Raw genomic sequence first — 15,773 nt, 5'->3', positions numbered from 1 at the left:
CGCCGGCCGGGGAGGAGGTGGGCGCTGGGGCTGGGGGCGGTGTCTGTCTGTCTGTCCGTCAGCGCTACTGGTCCGCTGCGGGATCCCAAGGGGGAGGGCTCACGCCGCGCTCCGGCGGTCACCCCCAAAAGCAGGTCACTCACTTTGCCCCTGTCCCTCTCGCTGCTCGCACGCCCGCGCGCTCTCTCTGACCCCGTCTCTCTCTTCCTCGACTTCTCTCTGGAGCTCTTGCTACCTCTTTCCTCTTTCTGCTGGTTTCCAAAATCCACAGTGATTTGGGGAAGTAAAGCAATCTCCCCAAGCCGTCGGCCCGATTCAAGTGGGGAATCGCAAGCAAAAATAAATTAAAACGGGAAACAATACAGTTTTTAAAAAAAATGTTTAAGAAAAAAGAAGAGGGATAAACCCCGGATCAATGAATATCAAATTCCAGCACGGAGCGCCCTGGCGGGTGAGTCCGCTGACCGGTCCACCTAGCCGCTGCGCCTCCCGACAGAGCGCTGGTGCTAGCCCCCAGCGCCACGACCTCCGAGCTACCCGGCTGCCCCAAGCCTCCGCGATCCTCCCCGCTACCAGCCGACTTTAAAAAAAGAGGGTGCCTGGCTCCGCCCCGCCGGGACCCCGCCCCCGGCCCGCCCCGGGGGGCGGGGACAGGCGAGCCTCAGCCCCTCCACACGCGGCTCGGGCCCGGGCTCTGCGGACGCCCAGCGAAGCCTGGCCCGCAGCCCGCCGCAATGAAGGGGAAGCTCGACCCCCACCAAGGTTCACAGCCTGAAAATTACCCATCCGCCCCCGGAAACTCTGTCCAGAGACACGCGCCCGCGGGGCATTGGCGAGGAGGGAGCAGGAAAGTGAGGTTACGTGCGGACAGGGCCTGAGAGCCATTCCCTCTCTGCTAGGAATATTGAAGGGGGCAGGGGAAGGCGGACAGCCCGACAGGGACGGGTGGGGAGAGGGACACACAGATCTATTGGAATCCTGGAGTGACCCCTGGCCTTCTCCCTGCTCCAACGCCCTCAACCCCTACACGCACACGCACACACTCACCCACACAGACACACGTCCTCACTCTCGAAGACGCTGCTCGCTCCATTCACCCAGCTTCCCTGTGGTGGCCGAGCGCCCCCTAGTGACTGCCGTCTGCACACCCCGGCTCTGGCTAAAGAGGGAATGGGCTCTGGAGAGGGGGTGGGGGGAGTTTGCTCCTGAACCCCCTATTTCTGACCTCCCAAACAGCTACATATTTGGGACTGGAGTTGCTTCATGTACAGAGAGCCCAGGGCTAGGCACAGGGGGCACAGTGTGTCCCTCTGACAATGTGCCATCTGGAGCCCTCATCTGGCCCGCAGACATCAAAGTGAGCGGCAGCCAACAGGCTGGAGTGACTGGGGTCCTTTGGGAAGTGTCCAGGGATGCTTCCCTGCGGGGAAGAATTTGGCACCAAGTTTGTGGAGCTGAGAACGGGAAGCTGTGTGGTTCCGGGGTTAGTCAGTGACTGGGAGGGAAGAGGACCTGTTGGAGCCCACGTATGCACTGTGGAGTCTGGCAAAACCCAAAGGGGGAGGCAACTGGGCAGACAGAGGCCCTTGTTCCTGCTGCCCCCCCAACCCCAGATGTTGCCAGGGAACTGAGGCCAGGGGGCTGGTGGGGGCGGATGGAGGCCAGGGCCTGCGTGATGATTCAAACCTACCCGCCAGCACTAAGGAACGTCTGTAGGCCAGCTGCCCAGAGCTCCCACCAGGCCAAGGGCCAAGGCTTCTATCAGCCCAAGCCCAGACTCATAGCTCATCTTCTGAACAGAAATGGGGGTTTCTTCTCAGCTCCCCCATTCCCTCAGGATCCCTTGGCTACTTCTCCAGGCTCATAGCTTCTCCCCTCTCCTTTCCCCAGTCCCCTCCCTTACCTCCAAGCCGCCTTTTCCTCCAACTCTCCACATCTTCCCTAAGTGCTCCCGAAGGACCCTATCCCATTCTTGCCTATAGGAACCAGCTTGGAAAAATTCCTGACTGGGTTCTGACCCGGCTATTTCCAGGCTGCTCCAGGGAACAAAGTTGGGGTTCTGATACCTGTGGGAAGAGTGGGACCAGTCAGTCTGATTGTCCACCTGGATCTTGCCAGGGTCTGGTCTACAGCTGGCATAGCCTCTGTGGAGGCATGGACTGAGAATGGGAATGCAGCAATTTCCCTCAATTTGACCAAAACGCTCCAAGGAGCTTACCCAGTCAGCCGCATCCTCAGCACATGGTGCTGTGGTTTGGTGGAGGTGCTAGGTTACCTCCCCGGTACCCCCAGTTCCATCAGTGTGGTGTCCTAAGGCCCTTATGAGGAGAAGGGCTGGCTCCCACCCACCCCAACCCTCCCTTTCCATCATGCATGCACTAGTCCTGTCTCCACCACTTGGCAGGCTCCCCAGCAGCAAGGACAAGGTCTTCGTACAGTTAGTAAATGTTTATTTCCTGGCTAAGGGCCCCCTCCCAGGCAGGCCTCCTCACCTGGGCTCCATGCTCTAGGCTGATGAATGGGATATGGAAAGGAAGCCACTAACTTTCCTCCTGTGTGCCTCTAGCACCCCAGGAGCACAAGCTGTAGGCATCTTGGCAGGGACCCCTCCCTCATCCCTACCTTGGGGCAGGATGGAGGTTCTGAACCCTGAAAGCTCATTCTGGCCCCATCCCTTGCATCCTTTCTCAACTCAGCCTTCTTCAGCCCCTAAAAGAGCCAACAGACCTGAAAGAGTAGGTCTTAGTAAAAAACAAACAAATCTGAAGTTAAGAGGTGGCTGGAGGGGTTCCAAGGAGGGATAACCATCACCTGTCACTCCATGACCCCAGGCACCCCCACCCCATAAGCCAACTGTCCTCCATGGTGGTACCCAGCAAGGTGTGTTACAACTATCTGTTTGTATTTCCCTGTGGGCTTTGCCCAGGGATCCAGGGGAGTGAGGGCACAGAATTCCTTTTATATAAAGCTAGGATTACAACCTAGCCTAGGGGTTTTTGAGCTACCTTCTTTAGGGTAAGAAAGTATGGCCCACCTCCCCCTTTCATTTTGGAGATATAACCTGGCTGTGACCTGGAGGGGTTAACTCTGGATCCCATGCCCCAATGTGTTGTCACTGGCCTTTACAACAATGCACTCTTATGGACTCAGCCAATGCCCACATTGTCACCAAATTAAAAGCTCAAGTCACCTAGTCATCTGAGCCTTCAAAAAAGGGGAAAAAGCACAAAACAACAATCACAAGACGACAGGTATCTCTGTGGCACCTTCCCTCCCATGAGCTTAGCCCCTTGAACAAACTTGATTTCACTTATCCTCCCCTCCCTCCCCAGGCTGCTGCAGGGGAGGGGGTGTCAGAGCAGACTGTCTCCCCAAAGAATCCTCCAAAGGCCCAGAGAGGGCACAAAGGGGCCCAGGGTCACCTAGCAGATTGGGGGAAGGGGCAGTGAAGCAGAGAGCGACCCACACAGAGGTCATGCTGGCTCCCAGTTGAGGGGCCCACTTGGAGGGCCTCACCTTGGGAGCCCAGTGGCCACTCCCCACAGCCTGTGGTTCTGAAGGCAGTTCAGAAGGAGCCAAGGAGGAAGGGGAAGGTGTTCCAGGTGAGGGGGAAGGGGAGAAAGGGGTGGGGGTGGAGAAGAGCATGAAAGGCAGCCAGGAGCCAGCGGTGGCCCCAGACAAAGAAAGTAGTGATTGGGCCAAGGCACAATAGTTGTACTTTGTCCTGATGTCCTGTCAACTCCAATATTCAGGGAAACTCTCGTCTGTGTGGGTGTGGGTGGTTAATCTAGAAGCTGGTGGATGAAGGGACAAAATCCCTCCTGAAATTGGAAAGAAGGTGAGGAAACCGTCACTGGGTCTTGTTGTTTTCCACATATTTCTCCAAGTGGTTTCACTGCGATAGAAGGAGGTCTTGTCCTTCACTCCATCCCCTGACTCCCAGGTGACTAGCAGGACACTGATCTGCAGGAAGGGCAGGATACAAACCTGGCGAATTGAAGGAGAGAGAATTGGGTTGGTTCCCCTCAATTCCCTGACCCCGACTGTGGGTCAATCTCTCTCTCTCTCTCTCTCTCTCTCTCTCCCTCTCTCTCTCTCGATCTCTCTCTCTCTGTCTCCCCCCCACAACCCCCTCAACCCCCGCCTAGGTCTTTGCAACAAAGCATTAAAAAGACAAAGAGAAAGCAAATAAAAGGGCCTGTTTGGTCCAGTGCCAGTGTCCTAGCCCCATGTGGATCTGGAGGCTTGACTTGAGGTAATGATAAGTAATGATGGCCAATTGATCAAAAGATTGGAGCAGAGGAAGCCAAGGAGGATAACTCTCCCAAGAGGATCCAGTCAGGAAAGGGGGAAGGAATGGGGAAGAGGACCTAGCTGGAGAGAGGGCAGGGCAGTCACTGTCTGGGGAAGCTTACCTACCCACACCACCCCTAGGCCCATCAGCCTCTGCCTCTCCTTCATAGGCCCCAGTCTAATCCCCTGACACTAGGCTGTCCCTGATGAATTGCATCTCCCCAACAGCCCCAGGCATGCCGAACTTCTGATACCCCAATCTCTGCTGTTCCTCCAAGTCTGAACCCAAAACATGCCCATTTCTGCCCCTGTTCACGTCCTCCACCCCTACCCTGTCTTGGAGGGAGTCCCTCTGCTGGGAAGAAGGTGTAGCATATGGTGGCAACTAAGGTCCCAAAGCTGTATCTGCCCTTTTGACCTGGGCCTTGCCTGAGAGCTGAGCTAAGCTCCAATTTGTGAATATTTGTAGGGACTACCAGGCACCAGGCTCTATGCTGATTTTACAGGAGGTACAGGGACATCTAGGCAGGGCAGTGGAAAGTACAGGGACTTCGGAATCAAATGGACCCAAGTCGCATTCCTGGCTCTGCCACTCTAACTGTGTGGCCTTAGGCAGGTTATTCAACCTCTCTGAACCACAGCTCCCCTCATCAAAAATAGGAGTAAAGATCCCTGCCTTAGAGAGTTGCTGCACACAGACAAATGTGCACACAGCTGCCCCAGAAAGCAAGATGAGAAAGAGGCCCTGGGGGAAGCGTTATGAAGGTATGGAAGCGAAGAGCCAGACTGGCTAGACTGGGCATCTGGAAGGGCTTGGGAGGTGGCTTGGGACATGCATTCCACAAGCAATTATTAAACTCAGCTTGTTAGCTCTGCTTTGTGTTGAACCCTGGGACTACAACAATGTCGGTGAGCTGGACCTACCTCTAGTGTTGGCTTTTTTCAAGTATTGGCTTGTCTGGATGGAAGTAAACCAGAAGAGTAAACCAAAAGTGGGAATTCTCTGAGGGGCACTTATTTCCTGGGAGTAGGGGAAGGCTTCCTGGAGGAGATGATACTTGATACTTAAGTTGCGTCTTTTTTTTATTATTATTATTTTTTATTTTGAGACAGGGTCTCACTCCGTCACCCAGGCTGGAGTACAGTGGCGCACGGTCTCGGCTCACTGCAACCTCTGCCTCCCAGGTTCAAGCAATTATCCTGCCTCAGCCTCCAGAGTAGCTGGGACTGCAGGTGCCTGCCACCACACCTGGCTAATTTTTGTATTTTTAGTAGAGGTGGTGTTTCACCATGTTGCCCAGGCTGGTCTCGAACTCCTGACCTCAAGTGATCCTCCCACCTCCGCCTCCCAGAGTGCTTGGATTATAGGTGTGAGCCACCGTGCCTGGCCTTGAGTTGGGTCTTGATGGAAGAGCAGGAGTTTAGCAAACCAAGTGGACTGCGCAGAAAGAACAGGCAAGGGAAGGTAGCCTGGAAGGTTCTGGTGGTTCACACTGAGCCCTCCTGGTACTCCTCGGAGTGATAGAGACGTTGAGGCTAGGCAGGGCAGGGGACTAGGGCGTCTTCAGAAACATTCCCCGCCAAAGCTCACAGAGACAACGCTGCTCCCTCAGGAGGTGAGCTCCACACTGCCTTCCCCGCCCCCCAGGGACAGCTTGTCTCTGTCAGAGAATTTAAACAAGCCAACACTAGAGGTAGGTCCAGCTCACACATGGAGCACCACTGTTGCTTGCCCCAGGAGTGAGAGGAGGAGGGCAGAGGACACCAGCCTGTGACAAGCACAGGGCCACTCAGCTGGGCCAAGGCATAAAGCAGAAAGATATATTTCCTCCAGCTTTAATCCCTCCCTGTCATTACCTGGTTCCCAGAGCCCTCCTGCCTACCTGTCACAGGCATGTGGTGACCTGGAAACAGCACGAGGCAAAAAAGTCCTGAGTCTGGCTGGGTGCGGTGGCTCACATCTGTAATCCCAGCACTTTGGGAGGCCGAGATGGGCGGATCACCTGAGGTCAGAAGTTCAAGACCAGCCTGGCCAACATGGTGAAACCCTGTCTCTACTAAAAATACAAAAGTTAGCCAGGCGTGGTTGTGCGAGCTTGTAGTACCAACTAGTCGGGAGGCTGAGGCAGGAGAATCACTTAAACCCAGGAGGCAAGTAAGCCGAGATGGCACCACTACACTCCAGTCTGGGCGACAGGGCGAGACTCCGTCTAAAAAAAAAAAAAAATTCCAGAGTCTGTTGCATGCTGTGTGACCTTGACAGCTCCCCTTTCTGGACCTCAGGCTTCTCCTGGGTAAAGCTAGAGTTTCCGCTCCCTAAGCTCTGAGGCTCTGTGAGCCTGTAACATCCCCATCAAACACTCCAGATGAGACGACTGATACCAAATGTCACATCTTCCAGGGGCTGTGTGTTTTAAAAGCCTCTTGGAGCGGGCAGTGCTTAACTCAAAGAAATCTAGCACTAATGGTGAAATCTGGGGCTCAGAACCAAGTGATAGAAGGGAGAAGCAGTTCTCATGAACCCCCAAATCCCAGCAGGTAGGTAACTGCTTCCTCTGTTACCTGAGATGCCAGACCTCTGTCCTTTCAGGAAAGACACCAGCTTGATGAACCCTCACTGTGAAAAGCCTCAGCCACCCACCCACTCCCCTTGCCCCACCCCACCACCCCCATAGCGAGTAATGGAAAAAGAAGACAGGATGGATTTGATCTTGGTCCAACACTTCCAAGCTTTAAGACTTGGACAATTCACTTATCTGTCTGAGCCCCAGTTTCCTCATCTGTAAAATGAGGTTCATGGTTCTTACCTCCCAGGGTTGTAGGGAAAATACATGGAAACAGCAAGCATCAGCTAAGCTCCTTGCCCAAAGTAGGTATCACATAAATGTTATTTCCCTTCCCTGTCTCCTGTTCCTACCCACATTCATGAACAAACTCTTAGAGAATGCAAACCCACTATCATCTGGCTAAAGTAAAACAGAAACGAATAGGGAAACGGGTTTACCCCACCCCTGGTTTAAAAAAAAAAAAAAAAAAAGCAAGAAATCACATAATGCATGCCAAAGATGACTAGGGGTGGGGGATCTGTTGGCTTGGTTCCCGCTTTAGTCTTTCTTTGAAGCAACTATGTAACTAGGTTGTCATTGAGTTGGCTGCAATGTGAGTTCCTTCAGGGAAGTCCCAGGATAAAAAAGAGGCAGGGACCCAAGGCGCCCCCTACCTCCCAGCAAGAAGGGCCCCTTCCCCCAGCAGCCCCCTGGGCCTGGGCTGGAAGCCGGGGTGATGACCTGGGCCCCCCAGGATGGTTCACAAAGATAATGCCAGTTAATGATTGGCCCCCTGGTTGGCCCCCTGAGAGCTGAGCTAAGCTCCAATTTGTGAATATTTGTAGGGACTACCAGGCACCAGGCTCCATGCTGATTTTACAGGAGGTACAGGGACATCTAGGTAAGGCAGTGGATTCAAAGTCCCACCATACTCCCTGCTTTCCCAGACCCAGAAGTGCAGGGCGTGGGGAGTGGGGAGGCCTCGCCTCAGCTTCCAGGATCAGCCTGGCCCAACAGCCTCAAGATATTCAGGGAAGCAGGCAATTAGTCAGAGGATATCCATGTCAGGAGAACATCAGACTGTGCTCCTAGGAGTCTTGAGGGTCCTCAGAGATAGGACAGGTGGCAGGAAGGTGTGGGAGTGGGCAAACACAGTACATGCAGTTTTATCTGCTTCATTTATTGGCGCTTCACCTGGAATTTCATTTGAGGAAAAGTTCCCACTGCTAAAGAAGCTTAGTGGTCAGAGGAGCAGAAGGAGGCCCAGAGTTGTCCAAAGCCGGAAAGCTGCATAGAGTCAAGACCTCAACCCAGGTCACTCAACTCACAGCCTGGGGCTCTTTCTACCTCCCCAGGGCCACTTCATCATTTAATCAGGGCCCAGCACTGAGCCAGGCACCTTTGGGATACATTGGGCTTCTGCCTCTAAGAGCTGGCTGACTGGGTGGGGAGCCAAGCAGTGCCAGAGAGGAGGTGCTGGAACTAGATGCTGCATGCATAGGAGTGTGTCAGCAGCTGACCCAGGGATCTGTTGTTTGCTCCTCCTTCCCTAGAGGGACTCAGCACTCCCTCACTCCAGGCAGTGCCCTGCAGAGGGCACAGCTAAACCATGCCCCACTGGGGTCTCTTGGTGAGATGGTCCCGCCTACATCTCCCTGCATGCCAGCCTACTCATCCAGACCCGTCTCCTTCCAGAACACAGCTGGAAGCATCAGGAGAAGTGAGGCAGGGCATGCTCAGAGCTGCTGTGCCTGCTGCCAGCTTCTGCAAGTTCCAGGACCTGGTCACAGTCAGCTCCAGCTGTGGGGCACCAGTCCCCCACCAAGCTCAGGATGATGGCCAAACCATTTAACACCTGCTATGACTCAGGCACAGTTCACAGAGAGCTGACGGCATATGCCAAGCCAGACATAAACCTCAATTTCTGGATGGTGGAGAGAAACCTTCAATTTCAAGGAAGGAACTGGGGTGGCCAGAGGGGCACAGGGGAACTCAAGGGCTAGAACAATAGCTATTTACCAATCAATCAGGAGGCGTGCTAGGGTACACCCGGTGAATGTCTGCCCTGCCGCAGTCCACTCTTGACTCTAGGCTGGAATGTGCAGCTCCCTGCTGAGAATGAGGCCTGTCTGGGTGCCTGGTCTGCATGCCTCCATACCTCCTCCTCTCTTGGAAAGTCGAGGCCAGGACTTCCTACTAATCTTCATGCATAAGTGTAGCCCACACCCAACATAGCGGGTACCTCACCACGCCTTCAATTCCAGAGGCCAGACCTGAGGCGGTGGACTTATGGGTCCCAGACACTGTTGAAAACATGGTAGACAAGGCAAGCCCCAGCTCTGGGGTGGAATTCCAACCCCAAATGTCCAGATCATAGACAGTTATGGGTAAACAGAGCATTTTCTTTTCCTTTCCTTCTCTGTCTTTCCTCAGATGTCTCCATCCCTCCTTGCCTCCTTCTCTCTTCCTCATTTCTGCCTGACCCCATTGTCCCGGGGGGCCCTTGGGTCCATCCCATTGACTAAGTGCTCCTCTGTGAGCTTAGCTCCTCTGTCCTCAACTTCCTGAGCCCCCTGGGAAGGTGACTGTTCCCCACTTCCCATTCACTGTTGGGGAGCAAGCCCAGGCAGCGGGGAACAAGCTAGGAGGAAAGATATTCTTCACATCCCCTCAGTTCCTTCTAGCCCTCCAAGAACTAGGAAGAACTTGCAAAAAGGACATTTCTGTGGCTATGGGACACACTCCTGCCTGTCGGATGCCAGGAGAGTTGGTATGGCAACTCCAGAGAGAGCAACAAATACAGTGCGGAGCAGCAAGCCCCCTCCCTAAGACCCTGGCATGAACAGAGGCCTTAAGGAGGACAGAGGGAAGCACGATGAATCTGCCCTTCACCAGCTCTGACCATAGCCCTGGGATGGCCTCTCCTCCCCCACTGCATTTCCCTCCCGTCACTTATCCACCAACCCCCTGCCTCTCCATGTCTCCTCAGCTTTCCAGGCTGAAGGCTGCAGGGACTACTAAACCACACGTACACACACACAAATAAACCCCATCTACCACCACCACCCACGACAGGGCCCCGTAGAGAAGAGAGAAGTGTTTCCAGAAACCCAGCTGTTCCAGGCAAGCTGACCTGGGTCACAGTGGCTTCCCCACCAAGGCTACAGAGAGACTAGGCGTCCACTGAGCACCCCCTCCCAACACCACCACAGGAGTTAAGTTGAAAGCCCCCCTGACAAATAGTGTCCCTGAAGCCCTGGCATTAAGCACTCTGCTCCCTGAGCAGTTCCTCAGATTGCCATGTGTGGGTCCTGGAGGTCAGGACATCTGGGTTCAAACGTAGGCACTGTCACTGCCTTGTTTTGTGGCCTGGAGCAAGGCACCGCCCATCCCTGCCTCAGTGTCCTCCTTTCTAGACTGAAGGGGCTGGACTGATTGCTAAAACCCCATTAGGGCTCCCAGTCTATTGCTGTAGGGAACAGGAAGGAAGCTGTAAAATGAAAGCTGTGGACACTCCTGCCTGTGGCCTGGCCGACTGCAAGAGATGGGGAAGGACCAAGGAGCACCATTCCAGGACCATCTTTTAGAGATACTATAAAGATTACTTAGGTACAGTTGGGCAGGGAAGCAGAGAAAAGTAAACTCTTCAGTCCATTGTCTGACCAACAGTCTGAGTTTGCCTATTGCCACCAACCAGAACAGCTGAGATTGCAGCAAGAAGAATTTAAATCAGATAAGCAGAGGTCTACCAAACTCATCTTCTCTAGAGGATTTATGGAATGATAGCAGCGGGATGTCTTTCTACAGACTTCTAGGCCCATTTCTGGCCTGGATGAAATGCTGGGGAGTGGGGAAAAGGAAGACAAAGGAGGAGAAGGTGAGCCAAGATGTCAACTCCCAGGCACCCGCGTTGGGAGAGGGGGTAGGCAGGGTGCCCCTGCCTGCAATCCAGGAGCTGAAGTGGGGGAAGGAATGTGTCAGGGGTGTGGTAGGGCTGAGCAAGGCAGGAGAATGGAATGAAAAGGCTGTCAAGTGGTGATATGAGTGTTTGTGGGAAATACCAAGAAAGACCCTTTCCTGGTGGGAGGGGATGAAAGGGAGCCTCAGCTCTGGCTCCCCCAGCCTGACTCCAGGGACTACAGAACCTTCTTGGAGCAGGGCCAGAGGTCTCCACTATGACATTAGCTTGGGCAGGGGAGCCCAGAGCCACTGTTTGAGGTGAGATAACACACACCTAGCCCTGGCCCCAGGCACTGGGGAGGGTAACAGAACAGAGATCACGAGGAGCAAGGGTGCTTCCTTCCCCCAGACTCCCGGGCTGCCCAGACCACCCCTGCTCTTCCTCTGGGCGGAAGCTCCAGACCTCCCCAGGGGCAGCAGGTAAGGCTCTAGGGAGACATCTATCCTCACTGTACTCCTGGCCTGGCCCTGGGGCAGGTGGAATAATTCTGTGATTCATTCCACAGTTACTCCTCCTTCTCTTCCAAACCCAGGAATCTGGGAGATAAGGAGTAGGATGAGCAAGAGAATGGGTCCCCTTTCCCCTTACTTTAGTCAAAAATAATGGACCATTTGAGGCAAGGCCAGTTACCTTGATGGGGGACAGGTGAGCAAATGTAGTGTTATGCAAATAACTTATGCATATGTATTATGAGGAAGGGTGGGTCTGCCCTGCTTACTCCCCTCTGGAGGCCCACACCCCAGCACCGAGTCTTCCAGCCCAGAAAGGTTTGTTAAGTGATTCCAAAGCCTCTGTCCACTCTGGCCTGTCCCCCAGGCTGTCTCCACACCGCCATCCTCCCCTTTTTCTATGTGTCCTTCCCTACCAGGAGTTGAAGATTTCTTCCACCATCTCCCAGGTTCTGCCTACATCAACCCTGATCACAGCCACCTTGGGACACAGCTCCTCACACTTCCTCCTCTCCCGTCCTAAAGTTCCTCAGGGATGTCTGGCTCTCCAGAATGGGGCCACAATTCCCCAGGGCTGGCAGGGGCAGCCTCCAGGCTCCTCGAAGCTGCCCAAGAGGAAGGTAGGAGGTGGACAGGGGCTGTTCCGCCGGCCTGGCTGGGTGCGGGTTAGGGAGCCCCTTCTCTGGCCCATAGGAGGGAAGACCTGCAACACCCAGACAGACGTGGGGGGCCTTGAACCCCCTTCTGCCTGGGATGACAGAACAACCTTGCTGGGCACCTTCCATCAGTGGGCTCCAGATGTAGCTGTTGCCCAACCGTGGCCACACTCTATACATTCTCTGGAAGCCCAGGGCCCCCTCCTCAGTCAGGACCCCTCCCAGGTACCTCACCTAGTGCCACCCCGAGCCTCTAGAGGGCGAGGGAGAGCAGTGCTGGACTTCCCAGTCTCTGGGGCATGCCCAGGAGGCTTTCTGCACAGGCCCCTGGTCCCTGAAGAGGGGGCAACACGCTGGAGGCTGTCTATCCAGACTCACCGTCTAGGGGCAGGGAAGTATGGGGTATGAGCCAGGGCTGGGACAGGGACTGCTTGGAGGATTCAGGGACAGAAAGGTAGGCTGGACTGTGGAGGACCCTGAAGAAGGGTAGGTTTGAGTGATGGAAATATTATCTGAGTAATATTCAGATAATATGCTGAAATACACTGTTCATTTGAGTACAGAAAGGAGAGCAATGGCCTGAGCCTCAGGAATCTCTGCCTGACCTTGGAAGAGAAAGAGGCTTCTTGGCCCACATTGCAAAGCACCACTACCCTCGCCCCATGCAGGGTCGGAACTAGGGAGAGGAAAGCGAGGCAGCTAGGCAAGGACCAAATGCAAGGAGTAAGGAGCTGCTCATTCTTATAAGAGTTGTACAGATGCAGCGCAGGCCCTGAGAGTGAGTACCTCCTTAAACACTGCACCAGGTCCTGCTCTCTTGGGAGCCTGCTGGGGGACTAAAGCCACAGGGACATTTAAGACAGAGTTGGGGTGAAGAGTAGAGTCACTTCTTCACACTGGACCCCTCAAAGGAAAGAACTAGCACCTAACTCAACTAAAGGAGAGTGGGGCCACAGATGAGGTGAAAGAGACAACTGTCTTGCCTGCGCCTGGGCTCTGTGTGTGTGTGCCTGTCTGTGACAGTGTCTGTGCGTGTAATTTGTTCATTCAGGTTGTGGATCTCCCCACTTCTAGCTATCTGTCCCTGGGCAAGTCACACAACCTCTCTGAACCTGAGTTTCCTTGAAAACCCATGCTAATAATACCTATACAGGGTTCTTGTGAGGATTGAATGAGATAATATATGGAAAGGGTGTAGCATGAACACCTGGCCTGTGCATAGTAGGAACCAAACAAATGGTGGTTTCTATTCCCATTATTATTCATAATATGATTGTGTGCGGCCCCTTCTTTCCCCTGCCTCCTTACACATCCATCCCACTCCAGCCAACCAGGTCTTCTGACAGCCCCAAGCATAGGTTGCTCATTTTTTCATCCTGGTCTATACAGTGCCACCCGTGAAGATTTGCCTCTTAAAACATGAAACCTTCTCGGACCGCTTCTGCTCAGCAGTCTCCCCTAAACTCTTACAGCATAAGCTGTCTGTACCTCTTCATCCAGCCTCAAATGCTGTCTGATGTAGTTAACTTTGTAAAGGAGTGTGTGTGTGTGTGTCTGTGTCTGTGTGTGTCTGTGTCTGTGTGTTTTATCTTTCTCCAAGTGCATTCACAGAGGAGAGAGTGTGTTTTTCAGTGATCTCTTACCCCATCCAAGCCCAAGGACTAATACAGGCCTGCAGGTATAAACATCTACATGTAGACTCTTTTCTTTTTTTTATTTTTATTTTTTGTTTTTTGTTTTGTTTTTGGTTGGTTTTGTTGTTGTTGTTGTTGTTGTTGTTGTTGTTGTTTTGAGACAGGGTATTGCCCTTTTTACCAGGCTGGAGCGCAGTGGCATGATCTCAGCTTACTGCAGCTTCGACCTCCTGGGCACCTCAGCTGTCTGGGTGGCTGGGACCTCAGGCATGTGCCTCTATGCCTGGCTAATTTTTGTGATTTTTGTTTGTTTGTTTGTTTGTTTGGTTTGTAGAGACAGGGTTTAGCCATTTTTCCCAGTTGGTCTCCAACTCCTGGGCTCAAGCAATCTACCCATGTTGGCCTCCCAAAGTGCTGGGATTACAGGTGTGAGCCACCACGCCCAGCTTACTTGTAAACTCTTTATGAATGAAAATAATAATGGTGGCCGGGTACAGTGGTTCACGCCTGTAATCCCAGCACTTTGGGAGGCCGAGGTGGGTGGATCACCTGAGGTCAGGAGTTCGAGACCACCCTGGCCAATGTGGTGAAACCCCGTCTCTAATAAAAAAAAAAAAGAAAATAATAATGGTAAATACTGCCTGTGATCATATCCCTACTGTGTGCCTTATGTTATCTCATTAATCCCAACAATAGCCCTGTGAAGTAGATTACAATTATAAAACAAAGGCTAGGAGAGTTTAGGTAACTTGCTCAGTCATACAGCAAATAAGCAACAGTGCTGGGATTTAAACTCAACTCTCTCTGGCTCCAAAACCAGCACTCTTAACCACTATGGCTTGCATACAAGAATGAACAATCAACAAACCAAAATTTCCTTTCTGTACTCAAAGAAAGAAATAACCAAACGCAAGCAGATATCAGAACTTCAGTCAAATGCTTTCAAGGTTTCAAATCAGAATCTATTGGGGTTCGAGTTCAGAATGTTCTGCTGTTCATGTTGAGACCAGAGCCCCACCCAGTCATTACACCCAGATGGTCAGAGGCACCCAGAGGGCCTTACTCAATAGGGTTTTAGACCATTTTTTCAACAAATGGGGTTGAAAAAAATATTCATCCCAGAGCGAGTCAGAAGAACCACTTACTTTGTTCAATTCCCAGGACGTTCCTGTCAACCCTAGCTCTATTTTAACTTCTGTAGGAGAAACTTTTATTTGCTCTCCATTTGTTTATTAACAATTTGGCAACTTTTTGATAACTAAATGGACAACATTGGCCAGTCAGCAATATTACACGGAGTAACTACCAGAAAACCACTCACTGACTGATTTTCACATATATTCCCATCAATCCCCAACTGTTACAATAAAATGTTGTCAAGGGGAAATGTATCCCCTTCAGGCCTCTGTTCTCCTTTGCCATCTTCCTTTTGCTGCTCTGGCATTAAACTGCCTTGGAATCTCTACATTACATTCCCCTCTCTGTGACTCAGTGTCCCTACCTGGGAAATGAGGATCGTAAGACCACCAACTCTACGGGGCTGTGGCAAGGATCCAACAGGCAATGTGTAGAAAGCACAGCGACTGGCATGGAGGGAGAGCAGAGGAAACATTTGCGGCTGTGGGTGCTGTCATTTCAAGCCTGGTAAAGATGCCCAGAGACCTGACCTTCTCTAGCTCTGGGAAAACTGCTTCTCCCAGCACGCTTTCCTACCTGTCTCCTAGGATCCATGTCCCTGAGAATCAGCCCTCACTCACTACCCTCTTGTCCCTCCAGTTACACCCCAGCCCCTCAAGATTTAGAATCATCAAACTCCATGACTAAGAAGGTAGTGAGAGCTCATCTGGTTCAACTTTATTTTTTCTGAAAGGAAAGGCAAAACTCTGCAATGTAAATGGCTTGCCTCTAATCACATATCGTGTGCTTCTAATTCACCTGCAAAATCCTATACATTCAAAAAGTGGACCCTACCCACCTAGGCCAACAAAACCAAATTTGCTCAAAGCACTTTTGGACTTTACTTCCCTTTATGAATTGATCTTAGACTTCATTATACAACAAACAAGGAAATCAATTTCTTAATTTGGTGCCATACCTTGTTTTGGACCAAAAAACAAAAAAAAAGGTGCTGCTATTACCTACTTAGTTTGCTCCATCTCCTAGGTCACACACCTGGGCACTAAACAACTTATACATTTAGTTCCCAAGGATGAAGTCTTTTTTTTTTTTTTTTT

Source organism: Mandrillus leucophaeus, unplaced genomic scaffold, assembly GCF_000951045.1.
Source record: "Mandrillus leucophaeus isolate KB7577 unplaced genomic scaffold, Mleu.le_1.0 Scaffold3, whole genome shotgun sequence".
Classification (NCBI taxonomy): Eukaryota; Metazoa; Chordata; class Mammalia; order Primates; family Cercopithecidae; genus Mandrillus; species Mandrillus leucophaeus.
The sequence above is the reverse complement of the archived record's forward strand: the minus strand, read 5'-3'. Positions refer to the sequence as shown.